A 20,900-nucleotide genomic window follows, 5' to 3' on the forward strand; every position below is an offset into this window, starting at 1 on the left:
TAAGAAGAGTTTTAATGAAGATGATACCCTTTTATCTTTGATTTTCTTTCCACCTTAAAATATAAAAAAAAATATATATTGTCTCTATTTCTCTTAAAACGTTTTCACTAAAAGCCAAAACAAAAAATATCTTTACTTCCGGTTAAATAAATACAATGATTAAGTATTAAAACTCTATAAGTGTGTCCATGGATCGATAATTAGTTCTTACCTATACTTTACTACATTTACGTTAGGTACACTTGCCTATAATCATTTTATAATTTAAATCTCAACATTGTGTGAACAGACCTTTAAAAAACATTAACACCTTTTTCCTACTACTTCCACATCGCATCAATTCCCGACATCAACTTTATCATGTTTGAAGATATTCCACAAAAGAAAGACTATGTTGAATTAAAGAAGAAAGTAGAAGAGCAGGATGTGCAGATTGATAGCCTTATTCTGGAGAATGATCGGTTGAGGAAGTAACATGTGGAGAAACAGAACTTGTTTGAAGAAAGTGAAGCAAAAAAGGAAGGTTCAAGCTGATTTGTTAAATCAATACATGAAATACTTCCTGGTGATTGAAAATAAGTTGGGCATTGACTTGGTGAAAGAAGCTAAAGGTATTGAAGAGAGATTGTTTGAAAAGCATAACCAAGGAAGTTTATATCAAGAAGAGCATGTTTTTAAAACGATTATTGATCAAGATAAAGATGAACCAAAGGAAAGGGTATATTGGTTGAAGAAGAACATGATATTCAGATGCCTAACATTGTAGTGCCTGATATTGTTTGTCATTCTACTAATGGTGTTGATCCAATTGTTGAGAAAGTTGTTGAAGAACCTACAGTTTTGGAATAAGAAAAGGATGAGTAGAAAGTTGACTATGATGATTCGCCTGTGAATGGTAATGATGATGATGATGATGATGATGATGATGATAATCAGGATGATGATCCAAATGCTGGTGGAGGAACAGGAATACTTGTTGTGTCAAGTGCAACTCATGATATTCAAGAAACACTACCTGAACAACAAGGTAATACTGAACAACCATCATAACAAGCTGGAGGGTCTAGAGGCAATGATGTTGATGAAGAAGTATTATTTGTTGATCCAATATCAACTCGATCTACTGCTTTATTTCAATCTAAAGAGTCTTGTTAAGAACTAGAAGAGCGGGAGATTGAAATCGATAGGGCTGAACTCGCAAGATTATTCAATGTTACTGAAGAAGATTTTCACTTTGATTTTGAAGCTGATACTAATGCTAATATGGTTTGTGATGATAAACAAGAGTTGATTCCTACTGATGATTCTATCTTGGAAGAAGCCATTGAGAAGGAGCCTGTTCGGTATGTAAACCAGGATAATCAAGAATTTCTGAGTTTGATGAAGATTTTGAGGAAGAGATAGAAATATTAAGTCAAGAACTTGATCAAGAGGGTAATCCAATGGTGAAGGAAGAAGAGGTGAGTAGTGAGACACAGGATTGGTTTTATAAGCACAATATGAGCTTGAAAAGCAATTCCTTCGTCCATGGAAGTATTACAAGAAACCAAAGGAACTTTCTCTTGGAGCTTGTGTTAATATTGGGTATTTGGAGAAGATTAGAAAGGTTGTTGTGAGAAGATAGTATGGAGTACAATACTTCAAAAGTTTGATGGAGTTAAAATCTCTACCTTGGATTGATGTGGTGAAGCTGTGCAAGATGAAGCTGTTGTATGCACCGAAGAAAGGTTTTATACCTGAAAGTTGGGATTTTATTGTTCGACGGTCCAAAGTAGGTTTTAAGAAGTGGACGCCTCAACAATCAACACTTAGTATTTCATAACAAGGATTGATTCGGAAACAGGTGATTTTGTGAAAACTTTGAGATACTACAAACCTGACACGTTGGAGATCATAGCAGTTTATCCTATGGAACACGAGTTTCACATGTATTTCAGATGGTGGTTCTGCAATAGGAAAACTGGTAAAGCGGTGATTGTGTTGAAAAGGGATGAAGATACATGGGATACTGTGAATGTTTTGGATCCCATGTGGTTGATGAATTGTTCTGAGAAAGGCTTAGAGGTGTTACATTTGAACAAGATTCAGGTTTATGATGGCAGAGATGTGGATCAAGCACAACAACACCGACATGTTATTAATGTGTGCTCATTATACAAGATCCATTCTGGAAGTATGTGGGAAAGCAAATGAAGAGAGTTGGGTGAAGAACAAGACATAGAGGAGACTGAACTTAATGTTGAACGTGAAAAATTAGGATACGGGCTTCGTGGTCAAAGTTTCAATATAAGTCGTGTGGTATATCCATTACTACAAATCAAGAGATGTCCAAAAAGAGATATTTTGAAGAAGTTATAAGGGAGTATCGTCAAAGAGTTTTTGGACAAGATTGAAGATTTGAAGATCAAAACCTAGCAATATCCAAGGGGGAGTTTGTTAGTACTTAAATGTGTATCGCTTAGGTCTTGTGTTTATTAGATAACGGTCTGAATGTGTTTTGTAATGTTTAGGCACATAAGTACCTTATACGGCATATAAGTACTTATACGACGCATAACTTATGCGACGTATAAGTACTTATAAGAATTACATGGTGTGTGAGTTCTTATGTGATGTCTATAAATAGTTAGTGATCTTATACACCATTTGTTAATTATTCAGGAGTACATGCTTTGTAAGAGTGTCATATCATCTTTGTAATTGGACTATTATGATAATATATGAAGATTTAAAGAAATTTGTTGTTCATTTTACATTGTTATAGATTTCGCATGTAACATTGAAGAGTAGACATCAGTTTGTACGCCATTACATGCCTATTACACGATCCTCACAGGGTTCCTACAAAGAGTTTCCTAAAAATAATAAGAATAAATTTGAACCAATAGATATGGAGATCAACGGTTGATGTTTAAAAATGCTTAAAATTCATGTAGTTTCTTAAAAACACACGAAGGCATAGTTTATTAAGGGCAATTGCGTCCATTACTCCATTTAGTTTATAAATAAACTTAGCCGCCACTTTTATTATTTGGCAACATGCTACGATCATGATGGCTATTATACAGAACTTTCAATTAATTTGGAATCTGGATATTAACAAAATCACCTTTATTGCCTCCTTGAACGCATCGATGGGGATGAAAACATAGTTCAAAAAAGTCTTTCTTTATAAGGATCTGTGGATAGAAATTGAAATCGCATGTAGTTTTTAATGTTTGATTAAGTGATTCTGGGTTGTTTTCATAGTTTTATTATAAGATTCTAGTTGAATAGGTATGCGAGGGTATTTGGATAAGTAAAAAAAATCACCAAAAGCAAGCTAGTGAGGGAATTATGAAAGCTCAAAGGTATACGTGTGATAGTTATTTCATGTGCTTCTAAGAAACCCTCCAAAAGTGTAGGGATCGACAATACTATTTTGGGCTTTTAAACGATGATATTTTATTGTGTTTAATCTTTAAAACTTTAAGTTTTAACATTCAATGTTTAACTCTAAGAATCCAAAACTATTTATTAAATAGAAATTGCCGATGATAAAGATTAATTTTAAGAAATATGAATCAGTTTACTTAATTTTAGGATCTTCATTGTTTATTTGTTTTTTAATTAATTTAATTGTAAAATTAAAATTACTAATATATCCTTTCTTCTAAATTATAGGTAATGTCATGTGTTAATTTTCTACTAGTTCTTACTATTCTTAGGAAAATACTTATTTTTATTTGAAACCTCCTATATATATATATACATATATATATATGGGAAAGTTAACGTACAAATGAAATTAATATGCTAAACGTGAGAATCAAATAGAGTAATTGCATAATTACTCTACTTGTATATATAATTAATCTACTTTATTCTCACGTTTAGCACGTTAATTTCATTTGTATTTGATCTAAACCCTATATATATATATATATATATTTGGGTTAGGTTAGGGTTGAAGAATTTCAATACGTCAATCTGAAACCCGTCAACTCTCCAACACGACACAATTGATACCCCTACTAAAAATCTCATTTCTTATTCAGTCAAACTTTTTGTGCCCACACATCCACCTCATCATCCCCATCTCTTCTACTTCCATTATACACGCTTATGTCTTCTTCAAGGCCCGACATTCAGTCCCATATATTATACCCAGTAGAATCGCAACCCTATAAAATTTTGCGCTTTAGTTAAGCTGGGAAATTTTTGTCACATAGCACCCTTAAGGCTGCCATCCACCTACACTAGCCTACTTGAATCTGATGTGACACATCACTATTTATATTCTTGTCACTCTAAAGAAAAGACATAGTGCCACACCCTAACCTACGGCGGAACGTGCCGGGGAGCGACATAATTTGTTTCATAGCTCAAAATACACTATAAATAATGTGTCAATTTCTAATTTATTCATTCAAATCATAGTGCACAAGAGTTTCACAAAACAAAATAATTTAAAACATTACAACAAACTCAAACTAACAAATTGTTCTTTGTTTTTAATAAAACATAAGGTCCGAACTAAGTTTTCAAAACTTCACTTCATTCCAAATTAGCTATATGCGTAAAAATAAATACATTTTATCAACATAATGTTGAGCAAGTAATCACAATTTGAGATATATATAGGGTGAGAATCCTAAGAGAACTTTTTGAAATTGAGAACTTTGAGAACCATTGTGAGCCACAAAAAAACCTCTTAAATAAAAAAAATTATAAAACAAAATTTTTTTAAAAAATAAAAACACCAAAAAAAAATATTTTTCATCCCGGTTTCATAAAAAACTAATTATACACATATGTATATTTGTATTTAATCTCGATTTACATAATGTACACATATGTACATTATCATATATCTTAATTGTACATATGTGTATAAAGAATAACGTGTATAAAATTAAAAAATTAAGTGTAATACATATGTATAATTTTTGCTAAACCAATAGTATTTTTTAATTTTTTGTTTATATTTTTTATGAAATCGAGATGAAAAATAAATTTTGTTGGTTTTTTTACTTTTTTTATTTTCGCATTTTTTTATATTTTTCTTTAAAAAGAGTTTTTTTGTGGTCTAAAATGGTTCTCAAAGTTCTCAGTTTCGAAATGGTTCTCACATAATCTTAATCATATATATATATATGATAATAAAAATGGCAATTCCTTGCGATAATGTGCATTACATCAACTAGCATAACATAAATAAAAGTGTGTTTTCAACATGTCACTAGATCCATACATGTTTAATCGGACGGTGTATGATCATACTATGAAGATGAGCATGATGATAAGATACCAACCAACCATAAAAACTGTAACATATAGTCATCTAACAAGTAGCAACTAATCAAGCAATATCACAACTCCGCAAATAGTGGAATTGTGTTTGTGATAGGAATCATGTTCAAGTTTTAGTACTAATTGTCATTTGTCTATTTTGGGAGGGGGTTAAGTGTAATTATATTTCTATAAATAGGTATCAATAGCCAATAGGGAGAGGAGGGTATGTTTATGTTGAATATGGCATTGCCATGGCTCCTGTTTATGCAGTGAGATAGGGCTAGGCCAGGAACTTGTAACCTTTACATTTTCGTTAATACAATCGTTCTTCCATCTTATCTCTATTATCCGATCTTCACTCTATCTATCACAATCATCACATATATCAAACCCTATCATTCGTCCGACCAGCCCTAGACCTGCGATTCCTTTTATCTTTCATGGAAACTCCTAAAATTACTCGTTTAAACGCTCATGAAAATCAGATCATACAGCTTCAAGATGTTGTCGCTGAAATCAAAAACACCTTGACGGTATTGGAAGATCATAGAGCTGAATCCAGAGAATTTCGGAAGGAGGTGATTGCTTGGATTAAACGACAAAATTCCAGTTCCGTCAATTCTGTGATTGAATCTTTGTGTTCCTGTTTTCCGTCGCCACTTCCAAATCACTTTTTAGGTTCTACTTCTTCACCTCCATCTCTAATAACTCAATTGGAGGCACTCGTGTCCAGATCTGATGAGAGAGAAAAACAGAACGTTGATGGTTCATCGGGATCTGGATTTTCCGACGAGGTTTTCTCTGGATCTGATTCAAAATCTCTTACTCCTACACCACCGATTTTGGATTCAACTAAATCGAAACATGAGGTCTCGACATTAACATCCAGATCCTAGTCAGTACTACTAGATCCATCTCTAGATCTGGAAATTGGCTATGTTTTGGATCGTTCATCATGTTCTCTTCCTATTTTTCCATCCCTACCCGCTCGAATGCCGACATTATTCCCAAATTCTGAAGCCAATACAATTGGCACTGGCAAGAATCTACCCAGAGCTGACAAACAATCAGCCGTTCAAGCTAAATTGGGGCTGTTAGGTGATAAAGGGCCATATTGGATAATCTTTGGTGGGCTTTGGGCTTTGGTACAGGGGTGGGCCATGATGTGGAGCTGAAAATTGTTGTGGGCCGATACTCCCCAGATCTGGGCCCATTTTATGGGGACGTTCAGTTTGTCACTCATTTCCTTGGGCTTGCATTCAGAATTGGCGATAGACGCCTTGGTTGGAAAGGAGGCACACTTTGGTTCACTCGTGCTGACCGGGTTCTGTCTTTTGGCACATTTACCTCTATTGGAATTTTCTTTACTAGAGAACTACCGGGTATTCAGTGGTGGTACAAGAATGCCAGTCTTGTTATTGTGTTAAGTATTGGATCATATCATTAGTGGATGGTGCATGGGCAGGGTCGACCACCTGAAAACGCTCTCGGGGAAGCCTCCGCTTGGTTGTCGAGTCAATTGCCGTTACCAGTCATAAGGGCAAGACTTTTTTGAAGGGAGGAGTAATGATAGGAATCATGTTCTAGGTTTAGTACTAATTGTCATTTGTCTATTTTGGGAGGGAGTTAAGTGTAATTAGATTTCTATAAATAGGTATCAATAGTCAATAGGGAGAGGAGGGTATGTTTATGCTGAATATGGCATTGCCATGGCTCCTGTTTATGCAGTGAGATAGGGCTAGGTCCGGAACTTGTAACCTTTATGTTTTCGTTAATACAATCGTTCGTCCATCTTATCTCTATTATCCGATCTTCACTCTATCTATCACAATCATCACATATATCAAACCCTATCAGTTTGAGTATATACGTTTATAATAAATAAATATATAAATAATAAAGTTGTGTGCGCATAAAGCCCCCAAAATATAAAATAGTAAAAAGGGGAGTATGATTATTGATTGTTGAATGAAAAGATCGGGTCTTTGGTCAAGCTTGGGTGAGTCCTAACGAGTAACCTCTAAATCTTAGTAATTAAGGCATCTTTAGAATGTGTTGGATAAATAAGGGTCAAAGAAACATGTAACACAACTAGAAGTTGAAAAAGAATCAAGAAAAATGTAATCAGTTTTAGACAGCTTTATGTCACCGATTTCATAATTGTTTAATATATCAATAACTTCTCAAAAATTATAAAAATCTCCAGTCAACTAAATTAACATATGTAACTTTCGTTAATTTAAAAACCCGAAAACCCGACCCATTTTAAATTTTCAGATTTGTTTATAAATATATATTATGATCTCAAGTCTCGTTTCTTGTATTTTGTGTGACGTTCGTCAAATTTTTTTGTATTTAGATCCATTAAACCAATTTTTTTGTCTTTTTCCGTTCATCGTTTATCATTAATATAATATTATCGATGGTGTAAGTATATCGATCGTTCCTTTTATTCGTGTTGAATTCTGAGGATTTATGGTTATTGTTTGTTTGTTTTCAATTTGTTTAATTAACGAATCTCCAAGATTTAAAGTTTTTATTATGTTAATCGATTTGCAAACCATCCGGGTATAATTTAAAAATGATCCAAGTTTATAACTTTTATTACATTTACAAAGTATTTCAAAGCTTAAGGGCTAAAGTGTAATTATAGTTTAAATCTTGTTTTAAAGTTATTTGAAACATGAGGGGCCAAAAGTGAAAAATGTTTTTAAAATATATTATTTAATTAAAAACCAACCCAGCCCACCCCTATCCCCCACGTTATTACAGTCACCGGATTCCAGCCACCGGAGTTCAGCTCCGGCTAACTCCAAACCCCACTCTAATACGCGATTTAACCCCATTAAAAGCTGTAACGACCCTAGACTGTAACGAAAAGTTATAATATTCGATTAATAACTCGTAATAACACCTAATCAAGCCGCGAATTAGCCGGGTAACCACCAGATTTTAATCAAAACGCAATTACGTTCATTAATCATCATACGCTCTAATCAAACTATAATAGGACACTAACCTTCATCTAAACTGGTCCCCAACATCATTTGACACTAAAACACTCTCAATATCTAGTAATCGTCAAAGTTTATCTCCAGCCAACCATGGTTCATCCTCAATCAATAACACTTCTAGGTAATTAATATATGATTTCGTTTATTTTTTAGCCGCTAATTAAAACCCCTAACTTAAATTGAACGAACATAGAACAAATTAACCTAATTGAAATCCTAGGGTTTTTATGAAGAAGATGAACTTGATTGTTTATATTTAAATTTCCACTCTCCATAATTTTAATATAAAACAAGTTGGTCCAGTGATTAAGTCATGTTTGTGTGGGCAGAGTGACCCGGGTTCGAACCCGGGTCAGGCCTCTTTTTTAGTATTTATTTTTAAAAAACAACCTTTTCTTTTATTGTTTTATAAATCAATAAATATATTAAATATCTTTATAAATTTAATAAAACTAATTTAAGTTATATAATATTAGTTATAAAGCATATTTATCTTTTTTCCAAACTAAAACAACTTATGTTTCGTTAAAGCTTCTTGAAAACTTGATTAACATTAGATTATTATTTAACTTTTCCTCAACTTTATAATACACTAAAATAAGAGTTTTGACCGATTAATTCATGATCATCAAATATTATAACTCTCATGTTAACTAAACAATATTAAAATAATAAAATCGTTAAATTACTGTTACAACTTTAAAAGTATTATAAATACCAATTGTTATACAAGATACAATAAAACAAATGCTTAATCCCTAAAACTAAATTGTTCCAACTTTTATAATACCGTTAGTTAGTCTTTAATTATTATATTTTGTTTATTTATAGTTTGTGAGGTTCGATTGTTCATTTTCTTTAATGCACTTTCGGTTGACATTTCAAGTTTAGCTTTAATCTTAAAGGTGAGTTTCTCACACCCCCTTTTTTACTCTTTTATTACTTTTAGGGGTAGCATATATATTCTATCCAAATTACAATTTCGTTTATTCATTATTTACAAACTACAATTCGCTATATGGACTTGTGTGTTTATTTACTTACTTGCTCAAAGATTACGTGCATTGATTACTTCAAGATAGTATGATCATACGCCCCCCTTTGCGCTCAAGACATTTGTTGTTATGAGTGGAAAAAGGCCTCATTATCCGAGTACGTTGGTGCACAATCCCAACTAGAAAGTACCTTACTTGCGCTTATCAGAGTACGCTGGTGCACAATCCCAGCTGGAAAGGACCTTAGTTGCTCATTTACACTTGTTCATGGAATTGTATGATTTTTATGTACATATATCAAAAACTTGTGTGAACTCACCAACTATTCATTTACTTGACTTTATTATATATATATATATATGCTACGGGTACCTTATTTAGAGGATGTTTCCGTGATGAAGACATTAGTACTAAGGATATTCAACATAAATGGACAAATTGCCTAAATGTGTATTTCTTTTACTTCTAAACTTGTGTACTTGTTGCTTGAATCAATTGATGGTAATATTGTCACTTAATAGTGTCATATGTGTTTTGAGCAATCTGTAGGTCACACTCGAGTGTGTTCCACTTTAGCCCGGGGTGTTACAGATTGGTATCAGAGTCGTGACTATAAGATATGACATTAGACGTAGTGTTCTAGTTGATTATAGTTTATTTGCTTAATCGTTTAGGTTGCATGATTAGAAATTATGTGGGCCTTATGTGATTGTTCAAAGCACTTATTTGTTACTATTTTACTGATGATTCAATTACACAAGCACACACAAGTCCAAGGCTTATGCCTAAAACAAAAATTTTTTAAACATTTTTCAACAATCGATTTTTTTGGTGATCCGTTATTTCTTCTTCTTAAAGATGGTTCTATATGGTGGGCATTTAGTAAACTGTAAGGGGGACGTGCTTGTTTTCCGAACTCTTGACACCAAGGTCATTGAAACCTAAGAATAAGCAATGCTCATAAATCCCAATCAAATGCGGGACCCGGTTGCTTACCTAGAGAGTTCGGAAAGGGCGTGGACCCTATTGTGACATTCGTGACAAAACGAGGTATACTATATTCACTACGTAACAAGTAAACGATAAATCGGTTAATTCGTAGTGCTTAAACGAGTAACCGACTGAAACTAATTATGACCCGTATATATACTGAGGGGTAATATACGAGTTATATATATATATTGTAGAGGCTAACATATTGATATTTAGGCCCCAGTACGTTTAAAACTCTTTAAACGAAAAAGGTTTCGTTTATTGATACGCTATAAGTTTAAACACAATCGTTAACATCAAAACGAGCATTGTAGCATCCGTTAAGCCGAAAAAGATTTATAAAACACTTATATGACATGTTCTAAGCAATCCGTGAAAATATTTTGGATTTTTACAACGAGTCAGTACGTTTTTCTTATTTTACAAAAAGAAGCTGAAAAACACTCGTTTTCGCGCTGTTTTCCGCACTCGAATTAATTTTCTTATGAAAAACCGGACACGAATTAAATTTTGGACCGACGTTTACGTGTGGCATGATAACCAAGGCACCATTGGGCCAAAAAGAGGCCCAATGGGCCCTTTATAATCCCGGCCGCAAGTTAAGGGGTTTTCCCCCTTTAATATATATTATATATATAGAACCTTCAAGACCCATTTTATACTAATCCTAAAAACAACTTTCTGGCCAAATATTCCAGCCTCCAAAACCCTGCAAAAAAACAAGGTAAAACCTTATTTCTTATGAACTTTTGATTGAGTTTTAATCATGTTACAATCTTATAAACATGTCTTGATTAGTTTTAAACATGTTTAGCCATCCAAAAATCATAAAAATCAAGTAAAATCATGTTTTGATGTTAAACATGTCTACAAATCAGAAACATATTGATTTTTGGTCAAAAAAGCGGATTAGAACATGAATACGACGTTTTTACGGTTTGAAACCAAAACCGAAACCTTTGTTAACAAGGCTGTTCAATGGATGATTTATGCTTGGTTTGATGTTATATGATATGTAGATACACTGAGTTTGCAACCCGAGACCCGGAAAGTCGTTTAAGCTAGCAAAACTCATCGAAAACCGACAAGGTAAACCCGTAACACTCGTTTAGGGGCTGTTTAGTATTAGGTTGTGACGTGCTTGTTTTTAGCTTGTGAAAATTTTCAGGGACATTAGGGATTATTTAAATGAGTCCCTGTTCAAATTTGGTAATTTTTCGACAAACGAAGAATATTTGGCGAATTTATTACCGTTTATTGGCGTTTATTCGGGAAAAATAGGTAAACTTCATGAAAAATTATGAAATTTGGTTTGGAACACATAAATGCTATAGTAAGATCACTGGTAAAGTTTGAGAACATTTGGAGATGTCTAAGTATTATTTGTGCAATTGTGTTTTAACCGAGTTTTAATAGCCGAAAAACGCGTAAAAAGGCATTTTGGCCAAAGAGTTAGATTCTGAAGATTTTTTTTTGGGCTATGTAGTGATATTGAGATCATTTAGAAAAATTATCGGATTTTTTGGATATCGTTTGGTACAAACGGGCTATTTATTACTCAATTATAGCACATTAAATGAATTTTTATAAATAGATAATTAATCATAAAATTTCTGAAAATATTTTTATAAAATTCTCCATATTTTAATTTATTTTTAAAAAAATTTCCATAATTTATGTATGAGTACATAATTAGTTATGATTATTCAAAGATTTAAACTATATTTGTTTTAACGAAACCGGCAGTTTCGTGTTTAACAAACTGACTGGTATGTCAAAATGTCAAAAGTGGTCAAATATCATAGTTTTAGATGAATTTGATAAAAAACAAACTTTTTACGAGAATTCCGAACAATTCGGATGGATTGTACGCGTTTTGTATAATCAAATCCGTGTGAAAACGGAAACGAACCCTGCGATCAAACCAGATATCGAAACTTCAAAATTCTTTCATAAATTAAATCATTTTATAAATCAATATGTTTACTTAAGTTTATGTGATCATACCTAATCCCGAAACGCATAAACGATAAACTTGGCTAGGCCTGGGAAACGGTGAAACTGAGCCAAATCTGGTTTTGAACATTTCATAGTGTACAACGTCACAATCTAAGACTATGGTCATGTTCTGGGCCTAACAGGTATAACCAGACTAGTTATACAGCCCAATTTGGTTTAAACACTGTACTAGTATTAACAGTACGATACCGATTATGGGATACGAGTTATAATCGAGGCATAACACTTATTGACGTATATTACCTGCTCAAACTACGATAAGGTGAGTTTCACGACCCCACTTTCTAAACTGTTTTACGAACTTTTGGGGTGGAAAGCATGTTTACATATACTTATATACTTTAAAACGTGTGGTGATGTGAATTATCTAAGTACTAACACTTGAAAGTCCCCACAAACACAAGTGATTAACTTCGTGCCAGTGACGTGTGGATAGTACTATCGGTTTGACAAACCCAACTGAAGGCGCCGGTGGGGTATGCCGGATATACTTGTTTACGCAGTTGCACATTGTCATTTATACTTATTACATTCTGCTATGTGGTGTTAGACATAGTACATACTTGGGGCAAAGTGGCTGTTAAATGCCAACGGGAGTACATGGGCAAGGGTGGCCATGCAGTGCGAGCTGTCTTGGGTTCACTTGTGGCTTAGTATAATACATCATACACATACTTATATACATACGTATTGTGAACTTTACGAACTCGTATACTGATTTTGTTCGTACTCGTGAAACTTGAAACTCACCAACTAGACGTAGTTGACCCGTTTTAACATGCTTTTCAGGTAAGCCGAAGTTGGAATGATTTGCTTACGTGCTTGGTGTTAGAAGGAAAGTTAAATAGTTGTGAATAGATGCAAATACGTACTAATGAATAAGGAACCGAGAACTGGTTATGTGTTTTTAATCTAGTTTGTAAACATAGTACCTACCAATGTAATATGATGTAAATTAGTTGTTGAATTTCTTTATAAACAATGTGGTTGATACCAGTGTTATCTGTTACATTCCCGTATTACGCTTCCGCAACTACCTAGTCGGGGTGTGACACCTATTAAGTCAAAACATACCACTTTCAACGCCATATGAATCACAACTTTAAAGCTTTCAATCGTGATCATGTTCTCTTTGATAAAAGAATATGGTTACACTCCTAAAGATGTCATAAAGTCATGGTGGTTCATGCGACGTGTGACTCCGACCTTCAATGTTTTACAATGTGTTTTAATTGGAAGTCTGCCAAGTCGTGGTGATACACAAATACCCAGCTTTTGGTTCAATTTAATTACGCATTTTGATTTTGTGTTGTAATACGAGAATTGTCGAGTTTCAATGTGATTATTTTAGTTATATATTCATTTATTATTATGGTTTAAAATTAAAAATTTAAAAAGTCATGGTGATGCATGAATAGTCGATTTTCAATTCGTTTTCTATATTTGTATATATTCATTTATTTTTATGATTTGAATTGGGAATATAAAGAGTCATGGTGGTACATGAACGCATGATTTCAATTCCATTTCATTACTTATATTAAGTTTGATATATTTTTCATTTGATTATTCAAAAATTTGTGAAATTTTTATGGAAATGTGCATTCCAATTTCAATTTTAAATTTTAATTCATGTGATTTTCTTTCTTTACTTACTTTTCTTTTAGATTTATGTGGATTAATTCTGATGTTTCTTTTGGTTGTTAATACGAATTTCATATTTACGTCCCATGTTATGCGAATCATCCACGTATCACAACATATCGTCTTGTTACCTTCGACATCGCCCTCAAAACTCAACTCGCGAAGTGACAACTCATATTATCGCATTATTGGCCACCGTGATCCCAACCTTGACCCAAAACCCATCAAAACCCATATTAACCTTGACTCTTGGACACAACTCTTGGACACTCAAATGTACCCCAACCAAAAAGCTTTGCACCGGGACACGCCCTTTGTATAACATATGTAAATCCCACCATACAACTGTGATAAATTCAGCCACCACCTCTAACCAAAAACCTATACATATTCAACATCACCTATTCCCACAACCTGTTACCCAACCATTTATCTCAATTGTATGCCTTATGCTCGTACTTCAAGCATGCTATCAGTACAGTGACCCAAGTACCCCCGCAATACTCAGAAAGGCCTAACTTGTTTCCGCCATGCAATATCATAAATCGCATCCTCTGACCACATGGAGCTCACTCGTAGCCTTACACCCCTACTTAGTCCCTTCATACTCGTCAAACATACTTATTTCTATTATTATTATTATTTTTAAAAATCGTGAATGTTTCCGCGTATTCAATATATATATATATATATATATATATATATATTACGAACACCTTATACTTTTGATTTCAAATCCTCAAATAATTTTAAAATAGTTAATTAATAAGTACTTAATCAGATTGATGATCTCAAAAAGGTTTTAAGTCAAACATATGGTTATTATTATTAAATAAAGTAAAATCGTTGTTTCAAACAAGTCCTAAGCCCTTGAGGCTATTATATTATCATCATAACAATTCTATCAAAGCGAGTCATTTTTAGTTAGAGATTCTCTTTAAAGTTTTCATAGGACATCGTCATAAGGGAAGCCTTTATTTTACATAAAACAAATTCATAAAGTGTCGCAAACTTTAGCATTAGCTAAGATTTTTTTTATTACTAAGCTTTTTCAAAAGTTATTATTCTTTTTCGATTTTTATAAATTTAAGCAAATTTTAAAGAGAGCATTTTTCTCTTTCCCTTCGTCAACGCCAACAAATTCAATTGAGAAATCATAGCACCACCCTCACCATAACCTTTATACCTCAAATCTACCGTCGAGAAGACAAGTATCGCAAGTTTCGTCTTGTTTTATTTTATTTATTATTATTATTATTTTTTCTTTTTCATATATATATTTCTATATATATTATTCTATTTGGATATAACCAAAGCAATTTTTTGTATCAAATCCTTTCGAGGATTAATTACGATGTTTATAATTAAGTTTGGCTATTTGTGATTGCCGAGCCATTTTCGTTGTCATTCATGGTAGCATTGCTGAATTTGTTTACTATTATCTCAATCTTGCATTTTATGACCGAATTCCCAACATAACCGTTTAGTGGAAGTCGAGATTTCAAATATGTTTAGGTACATGCTGAATTTATATTACTTTTACATGAATTATTTTGATTATTTGTTTGGTGCTCTTTTCGTCCAATATTTCACCGAATTATTTTTTTGATGTCTCATCAATCTGAGACCTGTTTTACTTTGATTTCGAAGTTTCAAGTATATACTTGGTAAATCTTGTTGTTATTCAAAATTAATGTGTTATGGGGAATTTTCATTCGTCAAACGAAGTTTCAAATTGATGTTTTACGTTATATATTCATTTATTATTATGGTTTAAAATTGAAAATTCGAAAACTCATGGTGATACATGAATAGTCGCGTTTCAATTCGATTAATATATATATATATATATATATATATATATATCATTTACTATTATGGTTTAAAATTAAAAATTCGAAAAGTCATGGTGCTGCATGAATAGTCGATTTTCAATTCGTTTTCTATATTTGTATCTATTCATTTATTTTTATGATTTGAATTGGAAATACAAAGAGTCATGGTGGTACATGAACGCATGATTTCAATTCCATTTCATTACTTATATTAAGTTTGATATATTTTTATTTGATTATTCAAAAATTTGTGAGATTTTTATGAAAATGTGCATTCCAATTCCAATTTCAAATTTTAATTTATGTGATTTTATTTCTTTACTTACTTTTCTTTTTATATGGATTAATTCTGATGTTTCTTTGGTTGTTAATACGAATTTCATATTTACATCCCATGTCACGCGAATCATCCACGTATCGCAACATATCGCCTTGTTACCCTACGACGTCGCCCTCAAAACTCAACTCGCGAAGTGACAACTCATATTATCGCACTATTGGCCACCGTGATCCCAACCATGACCCAAAACCCATTAAAACCCGTATTAACCATGAAAGTAGATTCAATAACTATGCTTGAACCGATCCAAACCCAACACAACTCCTGGACACTCAAACATACCCCAACCAAAAAGCTTTGCACTGGGATACACCCTTTGTATAACATGTGTAAATCCCACTATACGAAAATAATGATCTTTTATTTAGACAAACTTTTATTTTGAGAGTTTGCCTTGATTCGGACCTGAAATAGGCTAAAATTGTTGATCTTCACAGAGGGTATATATGCACTAATTTTAAAATAATGATTGTGAAGCCATACGAAAAAATAAAAATACAAATAAATAGTCATTAGAACCGTAACTCAGTAAGGTTAATGATAGGGGTTTGGCATTACGTTGTTCCAGTTTGTTGTGACCAACATATTGCTCAACCTTTGTCGAGTAGTTCTGCTGTCAAGTTAGGAACATTGTAAACAATAATGTTTTTTGGTGCTTTGGAATGGATTTTGATAAAGAAAATTATGAACCACTTGTAGTATGATAAATAAAATATGGTTGGTCATGTACCATCAAAATCCTTATGGCCCTTGAATCAATATAAATAAAACAAACAAAAATTTCAAGAATGTAACAACTTTTTAAGGTGTGACCATTAATGATCAGCTTGCAACCTTATGATTATTGTTTCCTCCATCCTATACACTATAGTGTATAGATTATGTGGGATCATAAATATAATTATGTGATGGTGTTAGAACCATTATAACAGTAGAAAATAAGAAGAAATGAAGAAAAAAGACAAGAAAACATGAACAAGAACAAAATAATATGCCTACCTAGTGATCTTGAGATTTACAAAAGTCTTGGAGAGAAAGTTTTGTTTGGAATATGCTAGAAAGATGTTTTTCTTTTAATAAAAGATACCAAATAAAATACTTAGGATAAAAATTAATTTAAGATGACCATAATTATTTATGTTACATGTTAAAATATTAATCTAGACATATCCAGTTCAACGTGTCAAATAAACGATTACACATGTAAACAATGAATGAACATAGATTCAAGTATTTACACATATCAAAATAATGTTAATAACTTAAAGTAAGTTATTTATGATTCAATAATAATAATATTAACAATAATAATTAAAACAATAGTAATATTAATAATAATAATTATAACAACAACGACAAAAACAACAACAACAACAACAACAACAACAACAACAACAACAACAACAACAATAATAATAATATAGCATTGAAATCGAGGTTGTAAGATAACAAATACAAATAAATAATAGATATCATAATAAAAAAATAATCTTTCATAAAAATCAAAAATTTTAAACTGGTCGGGTTTGAAAAAAAAAACAAATGTTACACATACTTGAACTTTTTTTTGCTTAGGGGACCACATGCATCTCAATGGTGATCTGGATATCCTCCTCTTCGACAAAACTATTGAAGTCACAGTGAAGAAACTCCATCTTGAAACGGCTAATCCTTAGGCCATTGCCCTCCAAAGCCACTCACCACTCTTCTAGTCTTTCATTCATAATATAATGATTTTTCTGACCTACTATAGTATGCTTGTCTACTTTGATAGCAATCTTAGGACAACATGTTTACTATTTGTTTATGTAGGATTGGGAATGCTCTTAGCTCATGTGTTTGAGTCGTTGTTAAGATAGGCTATGTTGTTTCTCTTTGTTTCTGTAGCTCAATCACCCACTCCCACCATCAACCCCGGTCCACTAAAATTACCAAAATACCCTCTTCCATCTTCTCAATATCTTTATGGTTAATTTAAATAAAACTAAACTAAGGTATCGTTTGGTATGTAAGAATGGATGACGGAATGGAATGACCCATTTTGAGGGATAGAAAAAATGTGTTTGGTTGATCAAAGGAATGTAATGACCCATTACCTAGTTCACTACATTCCTTCTAAAACACTCCAATTTCATTCCATCCAAACACCATGTTTTTTTTTTCATTCTCATCCCTCCTTCACACTACATCACCACCACCACCCTCCCACCACAACCACCACCACCACCCCACCACCACCACCATCAACCACCACTGCCACCAACCACCACCATCGTCATCCACCGCTTTCGTCGTTGTTACCCACCACCACATACCATCGCCGTTAGTGCCGAATGCCCACCATTCCCATCAACCATCGCCCCCACCCCCCGCCCCTAACCACCACCGCCCGCCATCCACCACCACCTCCACCATTACCGCCAACATCCACCCCCACCTCACTACTACCACCACTACCCACTTCCAACCAACATTATTGTAGCATCTCATTTTCTCGTTTCGGTTAATAAAATAAAATATGAGTTATTATGAGTCGGGCTAGTGTTGGGTTAAATAGATTTGGTTAATGGACTAGGATTAAAAAGGAAGGAAGAAAAGACCATGGGCTTAAGCCCCCCATGATATAAATACCATAATTAACCATTAATTAATTCTTTCTCACCCATTCCATACACCACCCAAAACACACACTAAAGCTCTCTCTCATCTTTCTCTTTCTCTAACCGAAACCAAGAAGGAAAACCGAGCATCGATCCGAGGTAATGATAGTATGATATTGTATGGATCCAAACCCGCTAGATCTAGTCGCGAAACGATGGGCCAACACCATAAACTGTTAAAGTCACGAGATCCGGATGGAATCGGGTATAAACCGATCAAAATATGAGCCTAGGGATCACCCTAGCTCATATCTGGATCGAACGGGACGAAAAACGGTGACAGCGGTGGTGAGACAAGCGAGATATCGCTTTTCCGACGAGATCCCTTTTTTCCGGCGATAGCGGCGCCGGAAAGGTGGCGCCAGAACAGTAGGGAATGTCAGAGAATGTTCCCTGACTATCTGACCTAACCCTAATTCGTTAACGGAAGAATAACGAATTAACAACAATTCGTTATGCAATTCGTTATGCCCATTCGTTATGGAAGAATAACGAATTAACAGCAATTCGTTAAGGAAGAATAACGAATTAACAGCAACTTGTTATGCCCAATATTTAAGAAGAAATAACGAATTAGCAGCAGTTCGTTATGATCATTCGTTATAAAGGCCAGTTCGTTATAAAGGTCAGTTCGTTATAAAGACCAATTCGTTATGAGAGTCCATTCGTTATGAGCCCCATTCGTTAAAGAGCAGAATAACAAATTAAACTTTGAAAGAATAACAGAAAGGTCCCTGGACTTATAATAAAATGAATTAATTACAAAGAAGCCCTCAAACTTTACGAATTAGCAAATAAAATAATAAATTAGAATATGAAAAATGTGTTATGACAGTTAATAAAAATAAAATTTTTCCAAGATGACCTGGCAACTCGACCCCAGCCAAGGGCTTTGCCCCTTGGACCCCGCTAGGGACTGCCGCCCCTAAAACCCCGCTGCTAGGGGCGCTAACCCCGGACCCCCGTTCATTGGGGGTTATAATTAAATTAGAAACACGATATGGGTAGTAATAGTTAATTGATACGTGTAATTGTTATGCAGTTAGTCGCGCACAGCTAAAGAAAGGAATAACCATTAACGGTGAACGTAACCGAGTTCATGCGCGTTTCCAGCCCCATTTCCTTGTTATGTTTTCGGGGCTGTGTGCATACTCAATGTGATTAGTTAATACACTTACCTTGAGTGGTAAGTGTATGCATGGATAATATATGTGATATATATTATAATGTAAATACGAATGTAAGCTTGTCGATACGTGAACGATCTTCATATATTGCACGTATCGCCAAGGGAGGTAAGTGTTAGAATGTGTATTTGTGTATGAATGAATGATAAAGCAGGGTATGTACGAAATTGTATGAATGTTAGTATGAAAGTATGGTAGAGCGAAGGTAGGGAACAAACCCTAATAATATATGCGAATGTAGGGAACAAACCCTAATAATATATGAGAATGAAGGAAACAGACCCTAATAATATCTGCGAATGTAGGGAACATACCCTAATAATATCTGCGAATGTAGGGAGCATACCATAATAATATATACGAAGGTTATTGGACGAAATGTATGTATATATGTATGTATGAATGTCACGACCGCCACCTACCTCCCACCACCATTTTAATTTATTTTTTTCTTTTTTACCTACGTACCAACACAATGCAACAAAATGATTCATTTCATTCCCTTATGATAACAAAGCATCTCATTTGAATGAAAATAACCAATTGCATTCTTTTGTCAATTTCATTACCTCATACAAGTTAAAGTTTAACTTTTAGCAAACATGTTTCTCAAGACTCTAAAATCAAGAACCAAACAAAAACACAACGTGGGTTCTGTTTTCAGGGAACTCTTTACATATTGATTTTGAAACGTGACGTAGAGTCACGGGGGGGTCTGGCGGCGGACTCCAAAATAAAATAAATAGGGGTTTTCACTCATTTAAGCAGAGGCATATATAGCCGCCACACCTCTTTCTTTCTTTCTTACACGAATCTCCTTTAATCCTCTCTTGGACTCATATTTGATTGATAAACCAAAAGGGTATTGTTCTAATCCTTCTTTGGGTTTATTGTTTCTTGCTTTTCAAATCTTTTTCTGGTGGTTAAAATGATGTAATG

Source organism: Bidens hawaiensis, unplaced genomic scaffold (assembly GCF_021521415.1).
Source record: "Bidens hawaiensis isolate Kalapana, Puna unplaced genomic scaffold, B.hawaiensis_p1.1 tig00419738_1, whole genome shotgun sequence".
Classification (NCBI taxonomy): Eukaryota; Viridiplantae; Streptophyta; class Magnoliopsida; order Asterales; family Asteraceae; genus Bidens; species Bidens hawaiensis.